General features: G+C 47.1%; 3 non-coding genes across 3 annotated transcripts; all 3 read right to left on the reverse strand.

The window, feature by feature from the left end:
- Nucleotides 1-10,754: 10,754 nt before the first annotated feature.
- On the reverse strand, nt 10,755-10,827 carry TRNAI-GAU (transfer RNA isoleucine (anticodon GAU)). Its single transcript has one exon. It is a non-coding gene; the product is annotated as a tRNA-Ile (tRNA).
- A 1,099-nt stretch (nt 10,828-11,926) lies between these two features.
- On the reverse strand, nt 11,927-11,999 carry TRNAI-GAU (transfer RNA isoleucine (anticodon GAU)). Its single transcript has one exon. It is a non-coding gene; the product is annotated as a tRNA-Ile (tRNA).
- Nucleotides 12,000-12,660: 661 nt separating this feature from the next.
- Nucleotides 12,661-12,733, reverse strand: TRNAN-GUU (transfer RNA asparagine (anticodon GUU)). Its single transcript has one exon. It is a non-coding gene; the product is annotated as a tRNA-Asn (tRNA).
- Between the last annotated feature and the right edge of the window lie 1,391 nt (nt 12,734-14,124).

Below are 14,124 nucleotides of genomic sequence, written 5' to 3' on the forward strand. Positions count from 1 at the left end.
AAAACTTTGAAATTTTACGTCACATCTGAGACCTCACAACACCGCTCCCGGATGGGCTCGAACCACCAACCTTTCGGTTAACAGCCGAACGCGCTAACCATTGCGCCACGGAAGATCAAAAATTAAATGGTCGTCAGGTATTGTGGAAAAACTTTGACTTTTTACGTCACATCTGAGACCTCAAAACACCGCTCCCGGATGGTCTCGAACCACCAACCTTTCAGTTAACAGCCGAACGCGCTAACCATTGCGCCACGGAAGCCCAAAGATTAAATGTTCGTCAGGTATTGTGGAAAAACTTTGGCATTTGACATTTCGTTTGAGATCTCACAACACCGCTCCCGGGTGGGCTCGAACCACCAACCTTTCGGTTAACAGCCGAAAGCGCTAACCATTGCGCCACGGAAGCTCGAAAATTAAACGGTCGTCAGGTATTCTGGAAAAATTTTGGCTTTTTACGTAACATTTGAGACTTCACAACACGGCAGCTGGGTGGGCTCGAACCACCAACCTTTTGGTTAACATCCGAACGCGCTAACCTTCGAGCCAAGGAAGCTCAGAAATGAAATGGTCGTCAGGTATTGTGGAAAAACTCTGACTTTTTACGTCACATCCGAGACTTCAAAACACCGCTCCCGGATGGGCTCGAACCACAAACCTTTTGAATAACAGCTGAACGCGCTAACCATTGCGCCACGGAAGCCCAAAAATTAAATGTTCGTCAGATATTTTTAAAAAACTCTGAATTTTACGTTACATCTAAGACCTCACAACACAGCTCCCGGATGGGCTCGAACCACCAACCTTTCGGATAACAGCCGACGGCGTTAACCATTGCGCAACGGAAGCCCAAAGATTAAATGTTCGTCAGGTATTGTGGAAAAACTTTGAAATTTTACGTCACATCTGAGACCTCACAACACCGCTCCCGGATGGGCTCGAACCACCAACCTTTCGGTTAACAGCCGAACGCGCTAACCATTGCGCCACGGAAGATCAAAAATTAAATGGTCGTCAGGTATTGTGGAAAAACTTTGACTTTTTACGTCACATCTGAGACCTCAAAACACCGCTCCCGGATGGTCTCGAACCACCAACCTTTCAGTTAACAGCCGAACGCGCTAACCATTGCGCCACGGAAGCCCAAAGATTAAATGTTCGTCAGGTATTGTGGAAAAACTTTGGCATTTGACATTTCGTTTGAGATCTCACAACACCGCTCCCGGGTGGGCTCGAACCACCAACCTTTCGGTTAACAGCCGAAAGCGCTAACCATTGCGCCACGGAAGCTCGAAAATTAAACGGTCGTCAGGTATTCTGGAAAAATTTTGGCTTTTTACGTAACATTTGAGACTTCACAACACGGCAGCTGGGTGGGCTCGAACCACCAACCTTTTGGTTAACATCCGAACGCGCTAACCTTCGAGCCAAGGAAGCTCAGAAATGAAATGGTCGTCAGGTATTGTGGAAAAACTCTGACTTTTTACGTCACATCCGAGACTTCAAAACACCGCTCCCGGATGGGCTCGAACCACAAACCTTTTGAATAACAGCTGAACGCGCTAACCATTGCGCCACGGAAGCCCAAAAATTAAATGTTCGTCAGATATTTTTAAAAAACTCTGAATTTTACGTTACATCTAAGACCTCACAACACAGCTCCCGGATGGGCTCGAACCACCAACCTTTCGGATAACAGCCGACGGCGTTAACCATTGCGCAACGGAAGCCCAAAGATTAAATGTTCGTCAGGTATTGTGGAAAAACTTTGGATTTTTAGGTTACATGTGAGATTTCACAACACCGCTCCCGGGTGGGCTCGAACCACCAACCTTTCGGTTAACAGCCGAACGCGCTAACCGTTGCTTCACGGAAGCCCAAAAATTAAATGTTCGTCAGGTATTGTGGAAAAACTTTGACTTTTTACGTCACATCTGAGACCTCACAACACCGCTCACGGATGGGCTCGAACCACCAACCTTTCGGTTAACAGCCGAACGCGCTAACCATTGCGCCACGGAAGCTCAGAAATGAAATGGTCGTCAGGTATTGTGGAAAAACTTTGGCATTTGACATTGCGTTTGAGATCTCACAACACCGCTCCCGGGTGGGCTCGAACCACCAACCTTTCGGTTAACAGCCGAAAGCGCTAACCATTGCGCCACGGAAGCTCGAAAATTAAACGGTCGTCAGGTATTCTGGAAAAATTTTGGCTTTTTACGTAACATTTGAGACTTCACAACACGGCAGCTGGGTGGGCTCGAACCACCAACCTTTTGGTTAACATCCGAACGCGCTAACCTTCGAGCCAAGGAAGCTCAGAAATGAAATGGTCGTCAGGTATTGTGGAAAAACTCTGACTTTTTACGTCACATCCGAGACTTCAAAACACCGCTCCCGGATGGGCTCGAACCACAAACCTTTTGAATAACAGCTGAACGCGCTAACCATTGCGCCACGGAAGCCCAAAAATTAAATGTTCGTCAGATATTTTTAAAAAACTCTGTATTTTACGTTACATCTAAGACCTCACAACACAGCTCCCGGATGGGCTCGAACCACCAACCTTTCGGATAACAGCCGACGGCGTTAACCATTGCGCAACGGAAGCCCAAAGATTAAATGTTCGTCAGGTATTGTGGAAAAACTTTGACTTTTTACGTCACATCTGAGACCTCACAACACCGCTCACGGATGGGCTCGAACCACCAACCTTTCGGTTAACAGCCGAACGCGCTAACCATTGCGCCACGGAAGCTCAGAAATTAAATGTTCGTCAGGTATTGTGGAAAAACTTTGACTTTTTACGTCACATCTGAGACCTCACAACACCGCTCACGGATGGGCTCGAACCACCAACCTTTCGGTTAACAGCCGAACGCGCTAACCATTGCGCCACGGAAGCTCAGAAATGAAATGGTCGTCAGGTATTGTGGAAAAACTTTGACTTTTTACGTCACATCTGAGACCTCACAACACCGCTCCCGGATGGGCTCGAACCACCACCCTTTCGGTTAACAGCCGAACGCGCTAACCATTGCGCCACGGAAGCTCAGAAATTAAATGGTCGTCAGGTATGTGGAAAAACTTTGACTTTTTACGTCACATCTGAGACCTCACAACACCACTTCCGGATGGTCTCGAACCACCAACCTTTTGAATAACAGCTGAACGCTCTAACCATTGCGCCACGGAAGCCCAAAAATTAAATGTTCGTCAGTTATTTTTAAAAAACTCTGAATTTTACGTTACATCTAAGACCTCACAACACCGCTCCCGGATGGGCTCGAACCACCAACCTTTCGGTTAACAGCCGACGGCGTTAACCATTGCGCAACGGAAGCCCAAAGATTAAATGTTCGTCAGGTATTGTGGAAAAACTTTGGATTTTTACGATACCTGTGAGATTTCACAACTCCGCTCCCGGGTGGGCTCGAACCACCAACCTATTAGTTAACAGCCGAACGCGCTAACCATTGAGCCACGGAAGCCAAAAATTAAATGTTCGTCAGGTATTGTGGAAAAGCTTTGACTTTTTACGTCACATCTGAGATTTCACAACACCGCTCCCGGGTGGGCTCGAACCACCAACCTTTCGGTTAACAGCCGAAAGCGCTAACCATTGCGCCACGGAAGCTCGAAAATTAAACGGTCGTCAGGTATTCTGGAAAAACTTTGGCTTTTTACGTAACATTTGAGACTTCACAACACGGCAGCTGGGTGGGCTCGAACCACCAACCTTTTGGTTAACATCCGAACGCGCTAACCTTCGAGCCAAGGAAGCTCAGAAATGAAATGGTCGTCAGGTATTGTGGAAAAACTCTGACTTTTTACGTCACATCCGAGACTTCAAAACACCGCTCCCGGATGGGCTCGAACCACAAACCTTTTGAATAACAGCTGAACGCGCTAACCATTAAGCCACGGAAGCCCAAAAATTAAATGTTCGTCAGATACTTTTAAAAAACTCTGAATTTTACGTTACATCTAAGACCTCACAACACAGCTCCCGGATGGGCTCGAAACACCAACCTTTCGGATAACAGCCGACGGCGTTAACCATTGCGCAACGGAAGCCCAAAGATTAAATGTTCGTCAGGTATTGTGGAAAAACTTTGGATTTTTACGATACCTGTGAGATTTCACAACTCCGCTCCCGGGTGGGCTCGAACCACCAACCTATTAGTTAACAGCCGAACGCGCTAACCATTGAGCCACGGAAGCCAAAAATTAAATGTTCGTCAGGTATTGTGGAAAAGCTTTGACTTTTTACGTCACATGTGAGATTTCACAACACCGCTCCCGGGTGGGCTCGAACCACCAACCTTTCGGTTAACAGCCGAACGCGCTAACCAATGCGCCTCGGAAGCCCAAAAATTAAATGTTCGTCAGGTATTGTGGAAAAACTTTGACTTTTTACGTCACATCTGAGATCTCACAACACCGCTCCCGGGTGGGCTCGAACCACCAACCTTTCGGTTAACAGCCGAAAGCGCTAACCATTGCGCCACGGAAGCTCGAAAATTAAACGGTCGTCAGGTATTCTGGAAAAACTTTGGCTTTTTACGTAACATTTGAGACTTCACAACACGGCAGCTGGGTGGGCTCGAACCACCAACCTTTTGGTTAACATCCGAACGCGCTAACCTTCGAGCCAAGGAAGCTCAGAAATGAAATGGTCGTCAGGTATTGTGGAAAAACTCTGACTTTTTACGTCACATCCGAGACTTCAAAACACCGCTCCCGGATGGGCTCGAACCACAAACCTTTTGAATAACAGCTGAACGCGCTAACCATTGCGCCACGGAAGCCCAAAAATTAAATGTTCGTCAGATACTTTTAAAAAACTCTGAATTTTACGTTACATCTAAGACCTCACAACACAGCTCCCGGATGGGCTCGAAACACCAACCTTTCGGATAACAGCCGACGGCGTTAACCATTGCGCAACGGAAGCCCAAAGATTAAATGTTCGTCAGGTATTGTGGAAAAGTTTTGACTTTTTACGTCACATCTGAGATTTCACAACACCGCTCCCGGGTGGGCTCGAACCACCAACCTTTCGGTTAACAGCCAAACGCGCTAACCAATGCGCCACGGAAGCCCAAAAATTAAATGTTCGTCAGGTATTGTGGAAAAAATTTGACTTTTTACGTCACATCTGAGACCTCAAAACACCGCTCCCGGATGGTCTCGAACCACCAACCTTTCAGTTAACAGCCGAACGCGCTAACCATTGCGCCACGGAAGCCCAAAGATTAAATGTTCGTCAGGTATTGTGGAAAAACTTTGGCATTTGACATTACGTTTGAGATCTCACAACACCGCTCCCGGGTGGGCTCGAACCACCAACCTTTCGGTTAACAGCCGAAAGCGCTAACCATTGCGCCACGGAAGCTCGAAAATTAAACGGTCGTCAGGTATTCTGGAAAAATTTTGGCTTTTTACGTAACATTTGAGACTTCACAACACGGCAGCTGGGTGGGCTCGAACCACCAACCTTTTGGTTAACATCCGAACGCGCTAACCTTCGAGCCAAGGAAGCTCAGAAATGAAATGGTCGTCAGGTATTGTGGAAAAACTCTGACTTTTTACGTCACATCCGAGACTTCAAAACACCGCTCCCGGATGGGCTCGAACCACAAACCTTTTGAATAACAGCTGAACGCGCTAACCATTGCGCCACGGAAGCCCAAAAATTAAATGTTCGTCAGATATTTTTAAAAAACTCTGAATTTTACGTTACATCTAAGACCTCACAACACCGCTCCCGGATGGGCTCGAAACACCAACCTTTCGGATAACAGCCGACGGCGTTAACCATTGCGCAACGGAAGCCCAAAGATTAAATGTTCGTCAGGTATTGTGGAAAAGCTTTGACTTTTTACGTCACATCTGAGATTTCACAAGACCGCTCCCGGGTGGGCTCGAACCACCAACCTTTCGGTTAACAGCCAAACGCGCTAACCAATGCGCCACGGAAGCCCAAAAATTAAATGTTCGTCAGGTATTGTGGAAAAAATTTGACTTTTTACGTCACATCTGAGACCTCAAAACACCGCTCCCGGATGGTCTCGAACCACCAACCTTTCAGTTAACAGCCGAACGCGCTAACCATTGCGCCACGGAAGCCCAAAGATTAAATGTTCGTCAGGTATTGTGGAAAAACTTTGGCATTTGACATTACGTTTGAGATCTCACAACACCGCTCCCGGGTGGGCTCGAACCACCAACCTTTCGGTTAACAGCCGAAAGCGCTAACCATTGCGCCACGGAAGCTCGAAAATTAAACGGTCGTCAGGTATTCTGGAAAAATTTTGGCTTTTTACGTAACATTTGAGACTTCACAACACGGCAGCTGGGTGGGCTCGAACCACCAACCTTTTGGTTAACATCCGAACGCGCTAACCTTCGAGCCAAGGAAGCTCAGAAATGAAATGGTCGTCAGGTATTGTGGAAAAACTCTGACTTTTTACGTCACATCCGAGACTTCAAAACACCGCTCCCGGATGGGCTCGAACCACAAACCTTTTGAATAACAGCTGAACGCGCTAACCATTGCGCCACGGAAGCCCAAAAATTAAATGTTCGTCAGATATTTTTAAAAAACTCTGAATTTTACGTTACATCTAAGACCTCACAACACAGCTCCCGGATGGGCTCGAACCACCAACCTTTCGGATAACAGCCGACGGCGTTAACCATTGCGCAACGGAAGCCCAAAGATTAAATGTTCGTCAGGTATTGTGGAAAAACTTTGGATTTTTAGGTTACATGTGAGATTTCACAACACCGCTCCCGGGTGGGCTCGAACCACCAACCTTTCGGTTAACAGCCGAACGCGCTAACCGTTGCTTCACGGAAGCCCAAAAATTAAATGTTCGTCAGGTATTGTGGAAAAACTTTGACTTTTTACGTCACATCTGAGACCTCACAACACCGCTCACGGATGGGCTCGAACCACCAACCTTTCGGTTAACAGCCGAACGCGCTAACCATTGCGCCACGGAAGCTCAGAAATGAAATGGTCGTCAGGTATTGTGGAAAAACTTTGGCATTTGACATTACGTTTGAGATCTCACAACACCGCTCCCGGGTGGGCTCGAACCACCAACCTTTCGGTTAACAGCCGAAAGCGCTAACCATTGCGCCACGGAAGCTCGAAAATTAAACGGTCGTCAGGTATTCTGGAAAAATTTTGGCTTTTTACGTAACATTTGAGACTTCACAACACGGCATCTGGGTGGGCTCGAACCACCAACCTTTTGGTTAACATCCGAACGCGCTAACCTTCGAGCCAAGGAAGCTCAGAAATGAAATGGTCGTCAGGTATTGTGGAAAAACTCTGACTTTTTACGTCACATCCGAGACTTCAAAACACCGCTCCCGGATGGGCTCGAACCACAAACCTTTTGAATAACAGCTGAACGCGCTAACCATTGCGCCACGGAAGCCCAAAAATTAAATGTTCGTCAGATATTTTTAAAAAACTCTGAATTTTACGTTACATCTAAGACCTCACAACACAGCTCCCGGATGGGCTCGAACCACCAACCTTTCGGATAACAGCCGACGGCGTTAACCATTGCGCAACGGAAGCCCAAAGATTAAATGTTCGTCAGGTATTGTGGAAAAACTTTGGATTTTTAGGTTACATGTGAGATTTCACAACACCGCTCCCGGGTGGGCTCGAACCACCAACCTTTCGGTTAACAGCCGAACGCGCTAACCGTTGCTTCACGGAAGCCCAAAAATTAAATGTTCGTCAGGTATTGTGGAAAAACTTTGACTTTTTACGTCACATCTGAGACCTCACAACACCGCTCACGGATGGGCTCGAACCACCAACCTTTCGGTTAACAGCCGAACGCGCTAACCATTGCGCCACGGAAGCTCAGAAATGAAATGGTCGTCAGGTATTGTGGAAAAACTTTGGCATTTGACATTACGTTTGAGATCTCACAACACCGCTCCCGGGTGGGCTCGAACCACCAACCTTTCGGTTAACAGCCGAAAGCGCTAACCATTGCGCCACGGAAGCTCGAAAATTAAACGGTCGTCAGGTATTCTGGAAAAATTTTGGCTTTTTACGTAACATTTGAGACTTCACAACACGGCATCTGGGTGGGCTCGAACCACCAACCTTTTGGTTAACATCCGAACGCGCTAACCTTCGAGCCAAGGAAGCTCAGAAATGAAATGGTCGTCAGGTATTGTGGAAAAACTCTGACTTTTTACGTCACATCCGAGACTTCAAAACACCGCTCCCGGATGGGCTCGAACCACAAACCTTTTGAATAACAGCTGAACGCGCTAACCATTGCGCCACGGAAGCCCAAAAATTAAATGTTCGTCAGATATTTTTAAAAAACTCTGAATTTTACGTTACATCTAAGACCTCACAACACAGCTCCCGGATGGGCTCGAACCACCAACCTTTCGGATAACAGCCGACGGCGTTAACCATTGCGCAACGGAAGCCCAAAGATTAAATGTTCGTCAGGTATTGTGGAAAAACTTTGACTTTTTACGTCACATCTGAGACCTCACAACACCGCTCACGGATGGGCTCGAACCACCAACCTTTCGGTTAACAGCCGAACGCGCTAACCATTGCGCCACGGAAGCTCAGAAATTAAATGTTCGTCAGGTATTGTGGAAAAACTTTGACTTTTTACGTCACATCTGAGACCTCACAACACCGCTCACGGATGGGCTCGAACCACCAACCTTTCGGTTAACAGCCGAACGCGCTAACCATTGCGCCACGGAAGCTCAGAAATGAAATGGTCGTCAGGTATTGTGGAAAAACTTTGACTTTTTACGTCACATCTGAGACCTCACAACACCGCTCCCGGATGGGCTCGAACCACCACCCTTTCGGTTAACAGCCGAACGCGCTAACCATTGCGCCACGGAAGCTCAGAAATTAAATGGTCGTCAGGTATGTGGAAAAACTTTGACTTTTTACGTCACATCTGAGACCTCACAACACCACTTCCGGATGGTCTCGAACCACCAACCTTTTGAATAACAGCTGAACGCTCTAACCATTGCGCCACGGAAGCCCAAAAATTAAATGTTCGTCAGTTATTTTTAAAAAACTCTGAATTTTACGTTACATCTAAGACCTCACAACACCGCTCCCGGATGGGCTCGAACCACCAACCTTTCGGTTAACAGCCGACGGCGTTAACCATTGCGCAACGGAAGCCCAAAGATTAAATGTTCGTCAGGTATTGTGGAAAAACTTTGGATTTTTACGATACCTGTGAGATTTCACAACTCCGCTCCCGGGTGGGCTCGAACCACCAACCTATTAGTTAACAGCCGAACGCGCTAACCATTGCGCCACGGAAGCTCAGAAATTAAATGGTCGTCAGGTATGTGGAAAAACTTTGACTTTTTACGTCACATCTGAGACCTCACAACACCACTTCCGGATGGTCTCGAACCACCAACCTTTTGAATAACAGCTGAACGCTCTAACCATTGCGCCACGGAAGCCCAAAAATTAAATGTTCGTCAGTTATTTTTAAAAAACTCTGAATTTTACGTTACATCTAAGACCTCACAACACCGCTCCCGGATGGGCTCGAACCACCAACCTTTCGGTTAACAGCCGACGGCGTTAACCATTGCGCAACGGAAGCCCAAAGATTAAATGTTCGTCAGGTATTGTGGAAAAACTTTGGATTTTTACGATACCTGTGAGATTTCACAACTCCGCTCCCGGGTGGGCTCGAACCACCAACCTATTAGTTAACAGCCGAACGCGCTAACCATTGAGCCACGGAAGCCAAAAATTAAATGTTCGTCAGTTATTGTGGAAAAGCTTTGACTTTTTACGTCACATCTGAGATTTCACAACACCGCTCCCGGGTGGGCTCGAACCACCAACCTTTCGGTTAACAGCCGAACGCGCTAACCAATGCGCCTCGGAAGCCCAAAAATTAAATGTTCGTCAGGTATTGTGGAAAAACTTTGACTTTTTACGTCACATCTGAGATCTCACAACACCGCTCCCGGGTGGGCTCGAACCACCAACCTTTCGGTTAACAGCCGAAAGCGCTAACCATTGCGCCACGGAAGCTCGAAAATTAAACGGTCGTCAGGTATTCTGGAAAAACTTTGGCTTTTTACGTAACATTTGAGACTTCACAACACGGCAGCTGGGTGGGCTCGAACCACCAACCTTTTGGTTAACATCCGAACGCGCTAACCTTCGAGCCAAGGAAGCTCAGAAATGAAATGGTCGTCAGGTATTGTGGAAAAACTCTGACTTTTTACGTCACATCCGAGACTTCAAAACACCGCTCCCGGATGGGCTCGAACCACAAACCTTTTGAATAACAGCTGAACGCGCTAACCATTGCGCCACGGAAGCCCAAAAATTAAATGTTCGTCAGATACTTTTAAAAAACTCTGAATTTTACGTTACATCTAAGACCTCACAACACAGCTCCCGGATGGGCTCGAAACACCAACCTTTCGGATAACAGCCGACGGCGTTAACCATTGCGCAACGGAAGCCCAAAGATTAAATGTTCGTCAGGTATTGTGGAAAAGCTTTGACTTTTTACGTCACATCTGAGATTTCACAACACCGCTCCCGGGTGGGCTCGAACCACCAACCTTTCGGTTAACAGCCAAACGCGCTAACCAATGCGCCACGGAAGCCCAAAAATTAAATGTTCGTCAGGTATTGTGGAAAAACTTTGACTTTTTACGTCACATCTGAGACCTCACAACACCGCTCACGGATGGGCTCGAACCACCAACCTTTCGGTTATCAGCCGAACGCGCTAACCATTGCGCCACGGAAGCCCAAAAACTAAATGGTCGTCGGGTATTGTGGAAACACTTTGGCTTTTTACGTTACATGTGAGAGCTCACAACACCGCTCCCGGGTGGGCTCGAACCATCAACCTTTCGGTTAACTGCCGAACGCGCTAACCGTTGCGCCACAGAAGCCCAAAGATTAAATGTTCGTCAGGTATTTTTAAAAAACTCTGAATTTTACGCTACATCTAAGACCTCACAACACCGCTCCCGGATGGGCTCGAACCACCAACCTTTCGGTTAACAGCCGACGGCGTTAACCATTGCGCAACGGAAGCCCAAAGATTAAATGTTCGTCAGGTATTGTGGAAAAACTTTGAAATTTTACGTCACATCTGAGACCTCACAACACCGCTCCCGGATGGGCTCGAACCACCACCCTTTCGGTTAACAGCCGAACGCGCTAACCATTGCGCCACGGAAGCTCAGAAATTTAATGGTCGTCAGGTATGTGGAAAAACTTTGACTTTTTACGTCACATCTGAGACCTCACAACACCACTTCCGGATGGTCTCGAACCACCAACCTTTTGAATAACAGCTGAACGCTCTAACCATTGCGCCACGGAAGCCCAAAAATTAAATGTTCGTCAGTTATTTTTAAAAAACTCTGAATTTTACGTTACATCTAAGACCTCACAACACCGCTCCCGGATGGGCTCGAACCACCAACCTTTCGGTTAACAGCCGACGGCGTTAACCATTGCGCAACGGAAGCCCAAAGATTAAATGTTCGTCAGGTATTGTGGAAAAACTTTGGATTTTTACGATACCTGTGAGATTTCACAACTCCGCTCCCGGGTGGGCTCGAACCACCAACCTATTAGTTAACAGCCGAACGCGCTAACCATTGAGCCACGGAAGCCAAAAATTAAATGTTCGTCAGGTATTGTGGAAAAGCTTTGACTTTTTACGTCACATCTGAGATTTTACAACACCGCTCCCGGGTGGGCTCGAACCACCAACCTTTCGGTTAACAGCCGAACGCGCTAACCAATGCGCCTCGGAAGCCCAAAAATTAAATGTTCGTCAGGTATTGTGGAAAAACTTTGACTTTTTACGTCACATCTGAGACCTCACAACACCGCTCACGGATGGGCTCGAACCACCAACCTTTCGGTTATCAGCCGAACGCGCTAACCATTGCGCCACGGAAGCCCAAAAACTAAATGGTCGTCGGGTATTGTGGAAACACTTTGGCTTTTTACGTTACATGTGAGAGCTCACAACACCGCTCCCGGGTGGGCTCGAACCATCAACCTTTCGGTTAACTGCCGAACGCGCTAACCGTTGCGCCACAGAAGCCCAAAGATTAAATGTTCGTCAGGTATTTTTAAAAAACTCTGAATTTTACGCTACATCTAAGACCTCACAACACCGCTCCCGGATGGGCTCGAACCACCAACCTTTCGGTTAACAGCCGACGGCGTTAACCATTGCGCAACGGAAGCCCAAAGATTAAATGTTCGTCAGGTATTGTGGAAAAACTTTGAAATTTTACGTCACATCTGAGACCTCACAACACCGCTCCCGGATGGGCTCGAACCACCAACCTTTCGGTTAACAGCGAAACGCGCTAACCATTGCGCCACGGAAGCTCAAAAATTAAATGGTCGTCAGGTATTGTGGAAAAACTTTGACTTTTTACGTCACATCTGAGACCTCAAAACACCGCTCCCGGATGGTCTCGAACCACCAACCTTTCAGTTAACAGCCGAACGCGCTAACCATTGCGCCACGGAAGCCCAAAGATTAAATGTTCGTCAGGTATTGTGGAAAAACTTTGGCATTTGACATTACGTTTGAGATCTCACAACACCGCTCCCGGGTGGGCTCGAACCACCAACCTTTCGGTTAACAGCCGAACGCGCTAACCATTGCGCCACGGAAGCTCAGAAATGAAATGGTCGTCAGGTATTGTGGAAAAACTTTGGCATTTGACATTACGTTTGAGATCTCACAACACCGCTCCCGGGTGGGCTCGAACCACCAACCTTTCGGTTAACAGCCGAAAGCGCTAACCATTGCGCCACGGAAGCTCGAAAATTAAACGGTCGTCAGGTATTCTGGAAAAATTTTGGCTTTTTACGTAACATTTGAGACTTCACAACACGGCAGCTGGGTGGGCTCGAACCACCAACCTTTTGGTTAACATCCGAACGCGCTAACCTTCGAGCCAAGGAAGCTCAGAAATGAAATGGTCGTCAGGTATTGTGGAAAAACTCTGACTTTTTACGTCACATCCGAGACTTCAAAACACCGCTCCCGGATGGGCTCGAACCACAAACCTTTTGAATAACAGCTGAACGCGCTAACCATTGCGCCACGGAAGCCCAAAAATTAAATGTTCGTCAGATATTTTTAAAAAACTCTGAATTTTACGTTACATCTAAGACCTCACAACACCGCTCCAGGATGGGCTCGAACCACAAACCTTTCGGTTAACAGCCGAACGCGCTAACCATTGCGCCACGGAAGCCCAAAGATTAAATGTTCGTCAGGTATTGTGGAAAAACTTTGACTTTTTACGTCACATCTGAGACTTCACAACACCGCTCCCGGATGGGCTCGAACCACAAACCTTTTGAATAACATCTGAACGCTCTAACCATTGCGCCACGGAAGACCAAAAATTAAATGTTCGTCAGTTATTTTTAAAAAACTCTTTATTTTACGTTACATCTAAGACCTCACAACACAGCTCCCGGATGGGCTCGAACCACCAACCTTTCGGTTAACAGCCGACGGCGTTAACCATTGCGCAACGGAAGCCCAAAGATTAAATGTTCGTCAGGTATTGTGGAAAAACTTTGGATTTTTAGGTTACATGTGAGATTTCACAACACCGCTCCCGGGTGGGCTCGAACCACCAACCTTTCGGTTAACAGCCGAACGCGCTAACCGTTGCTTCACGGAAGCCCAAAAATTAAATGTTCGTCAGGTATTGTGGAAAAACTTTGACTTTTTACGTCACATCTGAGACCTCACAACACCGCTCACGGATGGGCTCGAACCACCAACCTTTCGGTTAACAGCCGAACGCGCTAACCATTGCGCCACGGAAGCTCAGAAATGAAATGGTCGTCAGGTATTGTGGAAAAACTTTGACTTTTTACGTCACATCTGAGACCTCACAACACCGCTCCCGGATGGGCTCGAACCACCAACCTTTCGGTTAACAGCCGAACGCGCTAACCATTGCGCCACGGAAGCTCAGAAATTAAATGGTCGTCAGGTATGTGGAAAAACTTTGACTTTTTACGTCACATCCGAGACTTCAAAA

The sequence above is a fragment of the Phalangium opilio genome, unplaced genomic scaffold (assembly GCF_054372755.1).
Source record: "Phalangium opilio isolate 3A_F unplaced genomic scaffold, DU_Popi_V2 ptg000031l_1, whole genome shotgun sequence".
In the NCBI taxonomy this organism is placed as follows: Eukaryota; Metazoa; Arthropoda; class Arachnida; order Opiliones; family Phalangiidae; genus Phalangium; species Phalangium opilio.